Source organism: Mytilus edulis, chromosome 14 (assembly GCF_963676685.1).
Source record: "Mytilus edulis chromosome 14, xbMytEdul2.2, whole genome shotgun sequence".
NCBI lineage: Eukaryota > Metazoa > Mollusca > Bivalvia > Mytilida > Mytilidae > Mytilus > Mytilus edulis.
The window spans coordinates 11,619,213-11,632,236 of NC_092357.1; positions in this window are offsets into that span (position 1 = coordinate 11,619,213).

The following is a 13,024-nucleotide window of genomic DNA, read 5'->3' on the forward strand; positions in this document are numbered from 1 at the left end:
TAAGCATATATTAATAACTGCAGTTTTTTTTCAATTGTATAACGAGTAACTATGATTACAATTCTTCTGATTAACCTATATATGTATGTATGGTTAGCAGAATTTTTAACAGCCAAATAGAATTCAAATGGGCACAATTATTCCCTTTTAATAGTCGTCTTATATTCTCAGCCCTCTTCGACTTGCTCCATTCAAGAGCGTCTTGAATTGGTCATTATTCTTTCACTTCATATTTTGCTAAAAATAAAATATATTATCTCAATGAATAGTTAAGTTGAATTTCATTCGCCGTTTCGTTCATTTTTGTACATAAATTAGACCGTTAGTTTTCTCGTTTGAATTATCTTACACTTGTCATTTCGGAGCCTTGTATAGCTGACTATGCTATATGGGCTTTGCTCATTTTTGAAGCCGTATGGTGACCTATAGTTGTTAATTTCTGTTTTATTTTTGGCTCTTGCTGAAATTTTGTCTCATTTGCAATTATACCACATCTTCTACTCTATATTTGATTGTTGCACTTAAAAGATATCAAAGAAACAACTAGATCTGTTAAATATTTTGACCTACCGCTACAAATTCACAGTTATAGAACATGTATAAATAACTGAAATAAAAAAAACCGGCCAGAGCTGCTAAACATCTTGACCTACACCTATAGAATGTATACAATGACAGTTAGACAACAGACTTAGAATAACTGATATCACGTAAGCAAATATATCTGCTTAATAAATTGACTACAAATTAACAGTTAGACAAAATACATTTGTTTATTTAACCAAGTATTTTGTTTTTGTTCAATTTAAGCATAATTCTTTTAGCACAAACCCATGCAGATACCCAGATTGAGGCGATATATCAGAATTTATGTTGACACCGTTTCTTCCTACATGTCAAACATACATTTAATTTATAAGTTAGGTCAGACTGAAGGTCTTTTTTGAATTAGCGTTCCCCCTGAACGATCATTAACTCAAATTGAAAGCTAATTGGTTATCAAAGGTACCAGGATTATAATTTAGTACGCCAGACGCGCGTTTCGTCTACGTAAGACTCATCAGTGACGCTCATATCAAAATATTTAAAAAGCCAAACAAGTACAAAGTTGAAGAGCATTTAGGATCCAAAATTCCCAAAAGTTGTGCCAAATACGGCTAAGGTAATCTATGCCTGGGATAAGAAAAATCCTTAGTTTTTCGAAAAATTCAATGTTTTGTAAAACAGGAAATTTATAAAAATAACCACATTACTGATATTCATGTCAACACCGAAGTGTTGACTACTGGGCTGGTGATACCCACGGGGACGAAACATTAACCAGCAATGGCATCAACCCAATGGTGTGAATAGTTATCATAGATACCATATTTGTCAATAATTAAACAGGAATGTTACCAAATGTCAAAAAGAAATATATCAAACAGTGATGAGAAGGTCAATTTAACCTCCAAAATGCAATCCTTCCTTCAATGACAAATATAACGATGTAATCTTTTCCATGTGAATTTCGCAGTTCATACCCTATGAGAATCATACTGCCGTTTATATATTTTAATTGATATGCTATGCCCCATTATATTCCCATTCGACGGACTTCATTAGCACCGGTGTGGTCCTCATGCAAAAAATTATATCTCTATGGTGAAAAGGATGTACAACTTATATCTGCAAAACATACGTTTTACAATCATCATGATCACATTTATATGATAGGCTTATGTCCTAAATGACAGGTAATATGTGGAGAGGGCTTACATGGGCTATGCCTGTTGCCCAATCCCATTCAATTTATTTGAATAAAATACTGTTTAAAGTAAATATGTATTCGAGATCTATGATCTTTGGATACTATAAGAGTCATACGAAATGTTTATCAAAGTTTGTTTCATGTTCTCTGATATAATATTGTATGCAATGGTGTAATATACCAAAGAGACATTCAAAGTAATAAGTCAAAAATAAACTGACAACTGGAAAATACAGAATTCAACAGATAAACAACAGATAAACAACAGTGCATAAAATAAAACATGGACAACAAAGAACGAGCTACAAGAAACCAACCCGTATAATTCAGTAGGCCAAATCAGGGGAAAGGATTGAATATTAGTCACGACATCAGTGAAACAGATATTCTATAACAGGAAACCAACTAATGATGGCATCTGTAAAATTTACGAAGCGACGACTTAACTTTACCACTTATAACCCTTCGTATAATAGCTTCCCTTTGAGCAGCGATCCTCTATGACATAAATCATGACAGAAAACACAATCCCTGGGACATCAACCAGGAGATGTATACTCAGAGTTCAGGCACTGCTAGAATGCTGTTCCATTTGTCATGGAGGTGGGACAGCTGTTTACAAAATATGAGTAGTTGAATATTGATATATTCATCAACCCGTTTGATTGTTTTTAATTTTGATTTGAAGTAGCGTAATTCTGTTTTTGTTTTTAAACTGAAACTTAAAACATTCCTAAAAACAACTTTCATTCTTAGAGATAATAACAAAAAAAAACCAATTAGTTTAAAAACACCTATTTCAAACGGTGTATTCATTATCCCTGGAATCATTGGCTAACAGAATTTTTAAATCATCCAATAAAAAAAAATGTTTAACAAATAAAATTAACACCTGCATCTCTTGTTTTACTTTAAATTCAATTATCTTAGCACCTTTCACATTTTGCCAACAACACAGGGCAGTTCTGTATCATCATGAAAAAGCAGATTAACGAAGAATCAAGCGAAGTCCGACTGAAAATGTACGAGGCAGTGTTATCTAACAAAACAAAATTATTAAAATTGTTGATTAATGGTGGAGTTTCCGTGAATTTCAAATTTTCTTCAGGACTGACACCTCTAATGGACGCCTGTTTGGCATCGGATACAGAAATTATTCAACTCTTACTCGACAACGGAGCAGATTTAAAATCCAGAGATAACCGTGGCCTGACAGTATTTCACTATGGATTCATGCGTGAAAGTCGTAAAATTATCGATATGCTAGAAGATTACAGAGCAAATAAGAAAAACAGGAAAACTAAAAGAAAAGATCAATTACATTGTGACATAAAGAAGATTCTCCTTGAAAATCTAAAAAACGCGTACAACAAATGTATGCGATGTTTGAATGGTGTCAGTAGTTTAAAAGAAATGCACACATGAAAGTGTGATGCTGCTTTGTATGTTGCATAGACATGTAATAATGCACATTGAATACTATCCTTTGCCAAATACATACTGTACTAATAGGTTTGTGATATGGTTATCCGGAAGTTTTGTTTGCAAAAAACTATTAGAACATTAGAACAGACGAGTGTCTTACCTTTAACCATTGAAAGGTGTATACGCTGTAGTTTGGTTCACGACAGAAAAACAATGATTTTTTTTACTAGTATACATTAATTGTGATCAGTTAATAAAGTGAATCAACTATGAGTTCTGTTCTTATTGTTTAACCCTGTGATAACATTTCACGTCTAGCTTAGGCAGTTTTCTTTGGCATTTGCTACTTACTTCATACGGTTAATATCTTTACTTGATAATGTTTTATTTGCATTAACTTTATATGCTTTTGAATTTATTTATCACAATAATCTGATATATAAGCTCCTTTTTCTATTTAGCATTTGCTGAAATTTTGCAATTATATTGAAAATTAATGATCGTTTTCAAGAACTTCTTCTAAATGAGATGCTCTTCGAGCCACTGTATGTGGTTAAATAACACTTTATATAGCTCTATAAGCCGAATGCAATTTTAAGCATAGCTTAAGCAGCCTAAAATTGATTGTCTGTCATGATGTGTATCACTAGTTCAGCATTTAGAAATAAAGGCAATGGCTTACAATCATATCTAAACCTGATTAATTATGTATGTACTTGTTCATAGTCAGCAGTCTAATATACGTTTGTTCTTCTCTGGCGTAATATTATTTTAAATATTGCTTCAACTTAATTTGCGCTTTTGTCATTCTATTTTAAAGTTATTAATCACGTATTCCTGACGGAATTATCATGGATGATTTAATGCGATGAGTTTTTATAATTTTCAAGACCATAACCTCTGGTTGTTAACATCTTTGTCATTCGGTCTATAGTGGATAGAAAAATAACAGATATTTTATCTATTCTCTTTTGCCGTAATGGCAATTTTCGGTCTTTTTTGTCTGTTTTCCAAGCTTATAGCTGATGCCACGTTACCTCTGTATTGATCTGGTCACCCTTATAGATAAGTTGAAGGTTTCATCAACTTTCCCGTGTCTTCGTATAATATACCACTTAATTTTGTTTTCTGCTGTTGTTATTATTTGTTTTCTTGCCGACCAGGGAAAAGACTGAATCCGTATGTTATTCGAATAGAGTTAGAATTGAGGATACAATTAGCCGAGAAAATATCTTGATGCCATCATGCATATACGGAATACGTTGTTGTTGATAATTTGAATGATTTACATGTTAAATTTTACCAGATTTATTCAGATACCATTTAAATGAAATAAGTTGCATTTTCCCACAATAAAAGAAAGACCAAACATTACCGTAATTATCTAACCACATTGTATAGAAGTAAAATGGTACAACATTTTTTGTTCATTGTAATGCTTTTAGTATATGTACACTGATGTTACATTAATTCCAAACATGTGAGTGATTATGATTTCAGAAGTTTTACCTAGAGTGGTTTGATGTATACATACGATATCGATACTATAAACCATTAGAAACTTCCGTTGAAAAATCATAACAAATAATTATATGATACAATAACAAGATCCCTTGAAAGGCACTCTTTCTTCAATAGCTCTTATATATATGATTATTTATTTGAAAATGCCTCTACCGAGTCATTGATATAACATTTATTGTCCGTTTGTGCCCTTGGTTGCTAAGGTATTATGCTTGATTCTGTCAGTTTTATGGTATTTCCTTTTGGGATCTACCTTGCAGTTCTATATTTTTTTAGCACACATCGACAGTATTCGACGCAATGCAGAAAATAAAATAAGGATGCAAACGAAACAATTAGATAGTATCTGATCGTTTATGTCAAATTCTTAGTATGACTTGCTCATTTGTAAGATTAAAATGTGTGACAGTCTGATTGGTGGATTCTTGGTGTCTAAAACAACTTAGAATTCAATCCATGGGTAAATAAAAGGGTAATGTTCCATTTAGTGGTTTTCACTTGAAAGTCTTATCTATTCAAATAGTATGCATCGTAAAAAAGCAAATTCTTACTCACAACGTCAGTATTAAAAGGAACACATTGCTCTATATGAACCATTTAGCCTACTCGATCGACGAGGCCCCTGCAACAACGAAAAGAAATAGGAAGTAAAGATACTCATATAAATCAATCTCAAATATTATCTAAACATCAGTCAATTATTAGAATAGAAAATGTAAACAGGGAATGTGTTAAGGAGACAACACCCAGATCAAAGAGCAGAAAGATTCGAATGTATATGTCTTTGCACAGATGTATAATTGCCATATGCTGCTTGTTAATTTGTATTAGATATTATGCGTGTAAATGTAAGCTTGCTATGTAATGAATTTCAGTTATTTTCTGAATCAAATGTTAAATTTAGTTGAATAAAAGTTAACAACGATATGTTACAAAACGTCATGCTTACGTTATAAATGAAACGCGAAAATTCAAATAAAAATGTTGCATAGAATATGGGCAATCACATAAAGTGTTTTCTTTAAAGAACATGTTGATCACATAATTTTTGATAGTTAATAAAGAATACCTCCGATTTAATAACAAAACTATATTCAGTTTACTGATATGAAGACTATACTAATGCATACATGCATGCGGTTTTCTATGTTGTGATGTTACGCTATTGTTTCGGAAAAAGGGAGAAGATTTGGTACTATTAATAAACGTTTAATCCCGCTACAAATGTTTGCACCTGTCCTAAGTCAGGAATCTGATGTACAATAGTTGTCGTTTTGTTTATGTAATTTATATGTGTTTCTCGTTTCGTGTTTTTTATATAGATTAGACCGTTGGTTTTCCCGTTTGACTGGTTTTACACTAGTACTTTTTGGGCCCTTTATACATTGTTATAGTTTTTTGTTCGGTGTGAACCAAGGCTCCGTGTTGAAGGCCGTACATTGACCTATTATGGTTTGCTTTTATGAATTTTTATTTGGATGGAGAGTTGTCTCATTGGCACTCACACCACATCTTTTTTCTTTTAAAGAATCGTGATTATTGCATGATCAATTATTTATAACCTTCATTAGGTTAGTTTTCTAAATATGACAAAAGTCACTTCTTTACCTCTGAACCTATATGTATAAAGTAAAAACACATAAATACTGAACTCCGAGGAAAATTCAAAAAGGAAAACCCAAATCAAATGGCAAAATCAAAAGTTCAAACACATCAAACGAATGGATAACAACTATCATATTCTTGACTTGGTACAGGCATTTTCTTATGTAGAAAATGGTGGATTGAACCTGGTTTTATAGCTAGCTAAACCTCAAAATTGTATAACAGTCGCATCCAGTTCCTTTATATTGTCAACGATGAGTGAACAAAACAAACAGACACAATAGGTAAAAATGTCAAAAATAGGGGTGTATGACCATTGTCTCATAATTTCAGATGTTGATCATTGTACCTTAAAAAAATAGTTTATTTTTTCAAATATTGGTTCATGTATATATGTCAAATATTGGTCAATCATTTTCATCTTCGATGACTAACCAATGAAAATGATATTCCAGAATTAGTTGATTGACGTCTCAATAATTTATTAAAACAGTTCGTCCACGCATGAACAAAACAAAATTTCTCTTAAAACTGATGTAAACGTATACTTATACACCCCACAGTTGTGTCAATGTGCTGTGGTATATTTTGAGTTATTCATTGTTATTGTCTTTCATTTTTCATTTTTTATTATGTACTTATTCTGTAAGCCATATGGTGTTGATTTATTGAAACAGTTATTTGTTGCAATGTTGACGTTTTTACCTATTAGATCCTTTTGTTTTGATCACACATTATTGTCGATATAATGGAATTTTATGCGACTGTCATTCAAATAATCAACATTTTTACATGTCTGTACCAAGTCCGGAATATGACAGTAGTTTTACCTTCGATAGATGTGTTTGATCTTTTGGTTTTACCATTTTAAGGATTCCGGTTACAAATTTCCCTGGTATTCTGTATTTTTGTTATTTTACTTTTTCTATTCAAATTTATTGGTAGTGGCAAATGCATGCCCTGTCACAAATTCATAGAGCGATTGCCATTTTTTTGACAAATTATTAAAACATTCTAAGGATTTTAATTAAGACCTTAATATGTAGGATCTCTGTAAAAAAAAACCCCACTGCATATATTTCCCGAAATAAAGTACTAAATTCAAACATAAACAGCAATGAATATAGGCAACTGTAGTATACCTCTGTTTAAAAGTCATTAGTCGATTGAGTAAAACCAATCCGGGTTAAAAACTGAAACCAAGGGAAACAAATCAACTATAATACCAAAACAACAAAAATAGACACCCAAAAGTGCAACAAAAAAAAAAACAAAAACAAACGACAATGCAACTTACATGACTTACATGGAAACGAATTTTTAGAAAACTACTGTTATACTCCTGACTTGGTACAGGAAATTTCAAGAAAACAATTGCTAAACCTCCCGCTTGATGGCAATGTTAGATAAACCATTGACAACATGACAACATTACATGACAGATAGCTGAATTTCAAAAAATAAATCGATATTACAAAAAAAAAAAAAAATGAAAAAATCTGTTCCATGCAACAAAACAAGTTTATTAAAGTTTGCTTTGTCAAAGTATTAACTGAACTGTCATTATCATTCCAATGTGAAATGAAATCTGAATAATAAATTAAAAAGGCACCACTTCCAGAGATCAGCATACAGTACGATTGGACTTTGATAAACTTATTACCATTTAATAAAATTTGATATTTTACAAGACCTTGATGAAAAATCAAATTAAAGCTTGAGAAAAGAGTTGATAATAAACTACTTGAGGAAAAAAATAATCTATGCTTGTAAATTATCATATGAAATTATATGTTAAAGTAGACATTAAAAGGTTAAATCCTTCTATCGGTGATTTTCAATATCAAATGTAAAAGTGTTTCAGGTGTGAGCGTTCCTGATTAATATCCAGCAACATCCTTGAGATTTTTTTTTAATTTAAAATACTTATCTGAAATGAAATCAAAAAAAAAAAATATCTATAAAATGAACTGACGTATAAATGACCTATGGTCTCAACAACAAGACCTTAGTATATTAAAATTCTATATTCATCTTAAATCTCAAACAAAGATTTTAATCTAAATTAGCGTTTCAAGGTAAGATTTCAGATGATTTAGTTCTTTTAAAATTACCCTTTTAACAGAATCCATTCTTTATTTAAACTTATCCGTGTTCCGTGTTCTGGGGAATACGAAAACAATTCACTATTCAAATTTGATTAATTTACTGACCAACACAGTTAGCAACATGCATTATTAAAATTAAATAGAACATGGAATTAATTATAAAAACGTGCATTCATTTGAAATAATTTTGTTTTCTTTTATTGGAAACAACATTTGTACTAGAACCAAACCTATAAAAGTCTACTTTCCGTATATAAAAGATCAAACGATTATGCCGAAATCAATTCATAAAATTTTCTAAATACATAGGTAGTATATAAGATTATTGTCAAACAGACGTTACTGTCGAAAATTCCCGATAGAATGTAATTAAAACAAACAAAAACATCACTAACTCTATTACTAGATTCCAATATTTTCAGTTTTCCATGGAAAACATGTATATAACATATACCAAGAAATAACCATTTATTGTTCCCTATAGTAAATTGTATCTGTGTTAATTCAAGTTCCTTCAATCCTGTCTGAAGATTTTTGTATATCCCATCTCGTTCGCTATGAGATGGTTGTAGTCAAGTTTTGAATTTTAAATAAGATAATCTGTGTATAACTGGTAAATTATTAAATCAAAGATTTTGTAACTTCATAGCGTACATTATAAATCAGCGAACTGATGTTATTGTCGAAAAAAAACAGAACAAGTAATTCAACTACAACATTATTATTCATGTATCTAGTCAAATCAAACTCAGCATATTCCAAATGACAATTCCTAAATGTGTTTGTTTGTAATTTTTTTAACAATATAACCTTTACAGCTCGATGAAATATGAAACATGTTCACGATTAATGCAATCGTAATAAAGTAAAGTATATTAACAATGTAAAAGGATTTATTTGGGTATGGACTAGTAATGTTCTAGGTGAAATTAAAATGTCGAGGTCTAAAAGCTTGTTTGATCTTAACAGTTTTAACGGACTTCCCCTTTACGACATGGCCTCGTTTATCTGTATGTTTGTTATCCTTGAGTAAATCACTATAATTGTCAGTTTTCAAGGTGAAAGGTTTTGGGTAATGGCTTCCATTATAAATTGACATCTGTTCAAAACAGTATTTTAGTTTTTATATTAAACATCCAATGGTTTCACTAACAATAATATTGCATCTTCATTTTCATTCTTAATCAAACACACAGATTTTATTAAATATAACATTAGCGTTTCAAGGTAAGACTTGGGTAATTGAATTTTTATCAAGTTAACCTTTTATGTTCTTTCATAAAATGTCCTATGGTCTCATTAAAATAAAAATTATATCATATCTCTATTTCTATTCTTTTTCAAACACACAGATTTTATTAAATGTCATTAGTGTCCGGGTTAAAATTGAGATCATTGAGTATTTATCAAGTTATATTTTTCTTGTAACAAATCACAAATTTTATTTGAACTTCTTGTGATGATTTCGAAAACGTTTGATTTAACACCCAAAATGTTAAAAGGTAAATGTGTAAATGTGTAAAGCAACTGCCATATTTCTAACTATATAACTTGGTGCAAGCAATACGTAATAATATCTTATATATACTTCTAATATCTAAACTATTTATCAAACACATATATTTCATCCAAAATTTCATTGATATTTCGACTTAAGATGATTAGATGTGCAGCTTTTATACAAATGGCTAACTTACGAATCATTACCGGTCATTAAATTATTGCAGCTTGTAAATCATAAATTAGCGAACTTATTTTTTTGCTGAAAATCCTAGAAAAAGTGATTAAACTACAACATTAATATATTATTAGTTTATCAATCAAACCCGATATTCTATGACAATTCCTCAATTTGTTTTGTACAATATAACCACAAAAAAAGACTTCATGCAGGAACTTCTTAGGAAGAAAGATAAGAAGTTAGCAATATCCTTTAACTCTACTTTCCGCTATATAGATGATGTTCTTTCACTAAACAATTCAAAATTTGGTGACTATGTGGAACGCATCTATCCAATCGAACTAGAGATAAAGGATACTACAAATACAGTTAAGTCGGCTTCATATCTTGAATTACATCTAGAAATTGACAATGAGGGTCGGTTGAAAACAAAACTTTACGACAAAAGAGATGATTTCAGCTTTCAAATTGTGAACTTTCCATTACTAAGTAGCAACATTCCAGCAGCACCTGCATACGATATTCCCGTGCTTGCATTTTCTATCATGATTTTCTTGATAGAGGTTTGCTGCTCACAAGGAAGCTATTAAACCAAGAGTTCCAAATGGTGAAGTTGAAATCATCCCTTCGTAAATTTTACGGACGCCATCACGAGTTGGTTGACCGTTATGGAATAACCGTTTCACAAATGATATCGGATATGTTCCTTACGTCGTAACTACAATCACCTTCCCTTTCATGAATATGACCTACCGAATTAGACTATTTACCGGATTTGTAATCACATAAGCAACACGACGGGTGCCACATGTGGAGCAGGATCTGCTTACCTTTCCGGAGCACCTGAGAACACCCCTAGTTTTCGGTGGGGTTCGTGTTGTTTATTCTTTAGTTTTCTATGTTGTGTCGTGTGTACTATTGTTTTTCTGTTTGTCTTTTTCATTTTTAGCCATGGCGTTGTCAGTTTGTTTTGGATTTATGAGTTTGACTGTCCCTTTGGTATCTTTCGTCCCTCTTTTAAGTTTTTCTTTTTTAACAAATCACAAACTTTATTCGAAAACGTTTGATTTAACACACAAAACGCTAAAAAATGAATGTGTAAACCAACTGCCATAGTTCTAACTATATAACTTGGTGCAAGCAATAAGCAATTATATCTACTTCTAATATCTAATCTATTTATCAAAAAATATATATTTCATTCATAATTTCATTTCTATTTTCGACTTAAGATGATTATGTATGCAGCTTCTATACAAATGTCTGACTTTCGAATTATCAGACTAAACGAAATATTTGTTGCAATTATGAATTGATAAACGAATCCAACCACGGTTCTGTAAAAGGAAGTTTATATAAGTTTTCGATTTATGAGTTTGACTGTCCCTTTGGTACCTTTCATCCCTCTTTTAAATATAAATATTCGATCTAACTTGTGTATACATATTTTGTTTAAATTTTTAATAATTCTAGAAAATTAATTTAATAAATTTAAATGATTCCTTATACTTATTTTGTTTTCAATTCAATACTAGTTTTAATGAGTTTTATTCGAGAATTATGAATCAAAATGTCAATATGTTTAAATGGATGTTAAAAGATGTTGGTATATATCTTAACGAACGAAATTATTTGATCTGGCAAATCAAGTATTGTTAGGACAACTTTTGCCTCTTCTGATAATTTAACTAAATAAGACATACGTGATTATACAATTTCACTGATCAATTTCAGATATTATTATTAATTTTAATGAGTTAAATGCTACTGCTTATTCACTTAATTTTTAGGTGATCCTCGCATTATCTTATTATACAACTTTGGAATATATTTTAACCGTGTTCTCAAAAGTAATTATGTATGGCTGGATATGGATTATTTATTCTGTATGGCTGGATATGGATTATTTAAAAATTGTAAATGTTTATTGTTCAACTTTGCTCTTCAACTTTGTACTTGTTTGGCTTTATAAATATTTTGATATGAGTGTCACTGATGTGTCTTATGTAGACCTAACGCGCGTCTGGCGTACTAAATTATAATCCTGGTACCTTTGATAACTATTTATTGTTCAACTATTAGTCAATACTTTAAAGTTGAGGACAAGTATTTATTAGGTCTTTCCACTTTTCTGTGGAAAGACCTATTGTATTTGTTCTGATTATTATTATTCTTTTTTTTTTTTTTCCGCCAAATTTTGTTCTTGCGATAAATGTTTGTTTCGCAATATGTCGCTTAGATATTTCTCATATGGTATCGTATAGTTTATGCGCTTTTAAATTTCACCCTGCTAAGGCGCACCATTTTCTTTGTAAGAGTTATCTCCCTATTCACTGTTTACCATCTGTGTGCATCTCCTTCGTAACAAAATAAGATAGCGACAAATTTCTTTTTACAAATTGTTCGTTACATCCTCAGGAATTTTTGATAAATTTGGATCGAAGTGATTGGATGAAATTTTATAGGAGTTATCTACCTTTACAAAATAAATTTGTAGGTATGTGTTTTCAACTCAACAACCGTTAACCGTATAAACCTGGAATGTTTTTATTTGAGGTCCCTAGGTCCTAACTTAAAAATATAGGTCAAGGTCAAAGGTCAAGGTCATATTTTTGATTTTCATATGTCTTTGATTTCCCTATAATTCTTGAATGGTTATAGATACAGAAAATTTAAGTAGTGAAAAATGCTTGGTACTTCAAGGGGCAACTTTGTTACATTATGACTGTATTGGTTTTACCATTATGTAAGGGACATAACCCCCATTGATGGTTTATAAAAAGGCATTATGAGGCAAAACTCTTAAACAAAAGGTCCTTGGCCCATAGGGTCTTTTGCAATGACATTGTAGAGCAATGACCTTGACAAAGGTTACAAGGTCAAAAGTCAAGGTCATGTACTAAAAGGCAAATTATGTGATTTTGACACTAT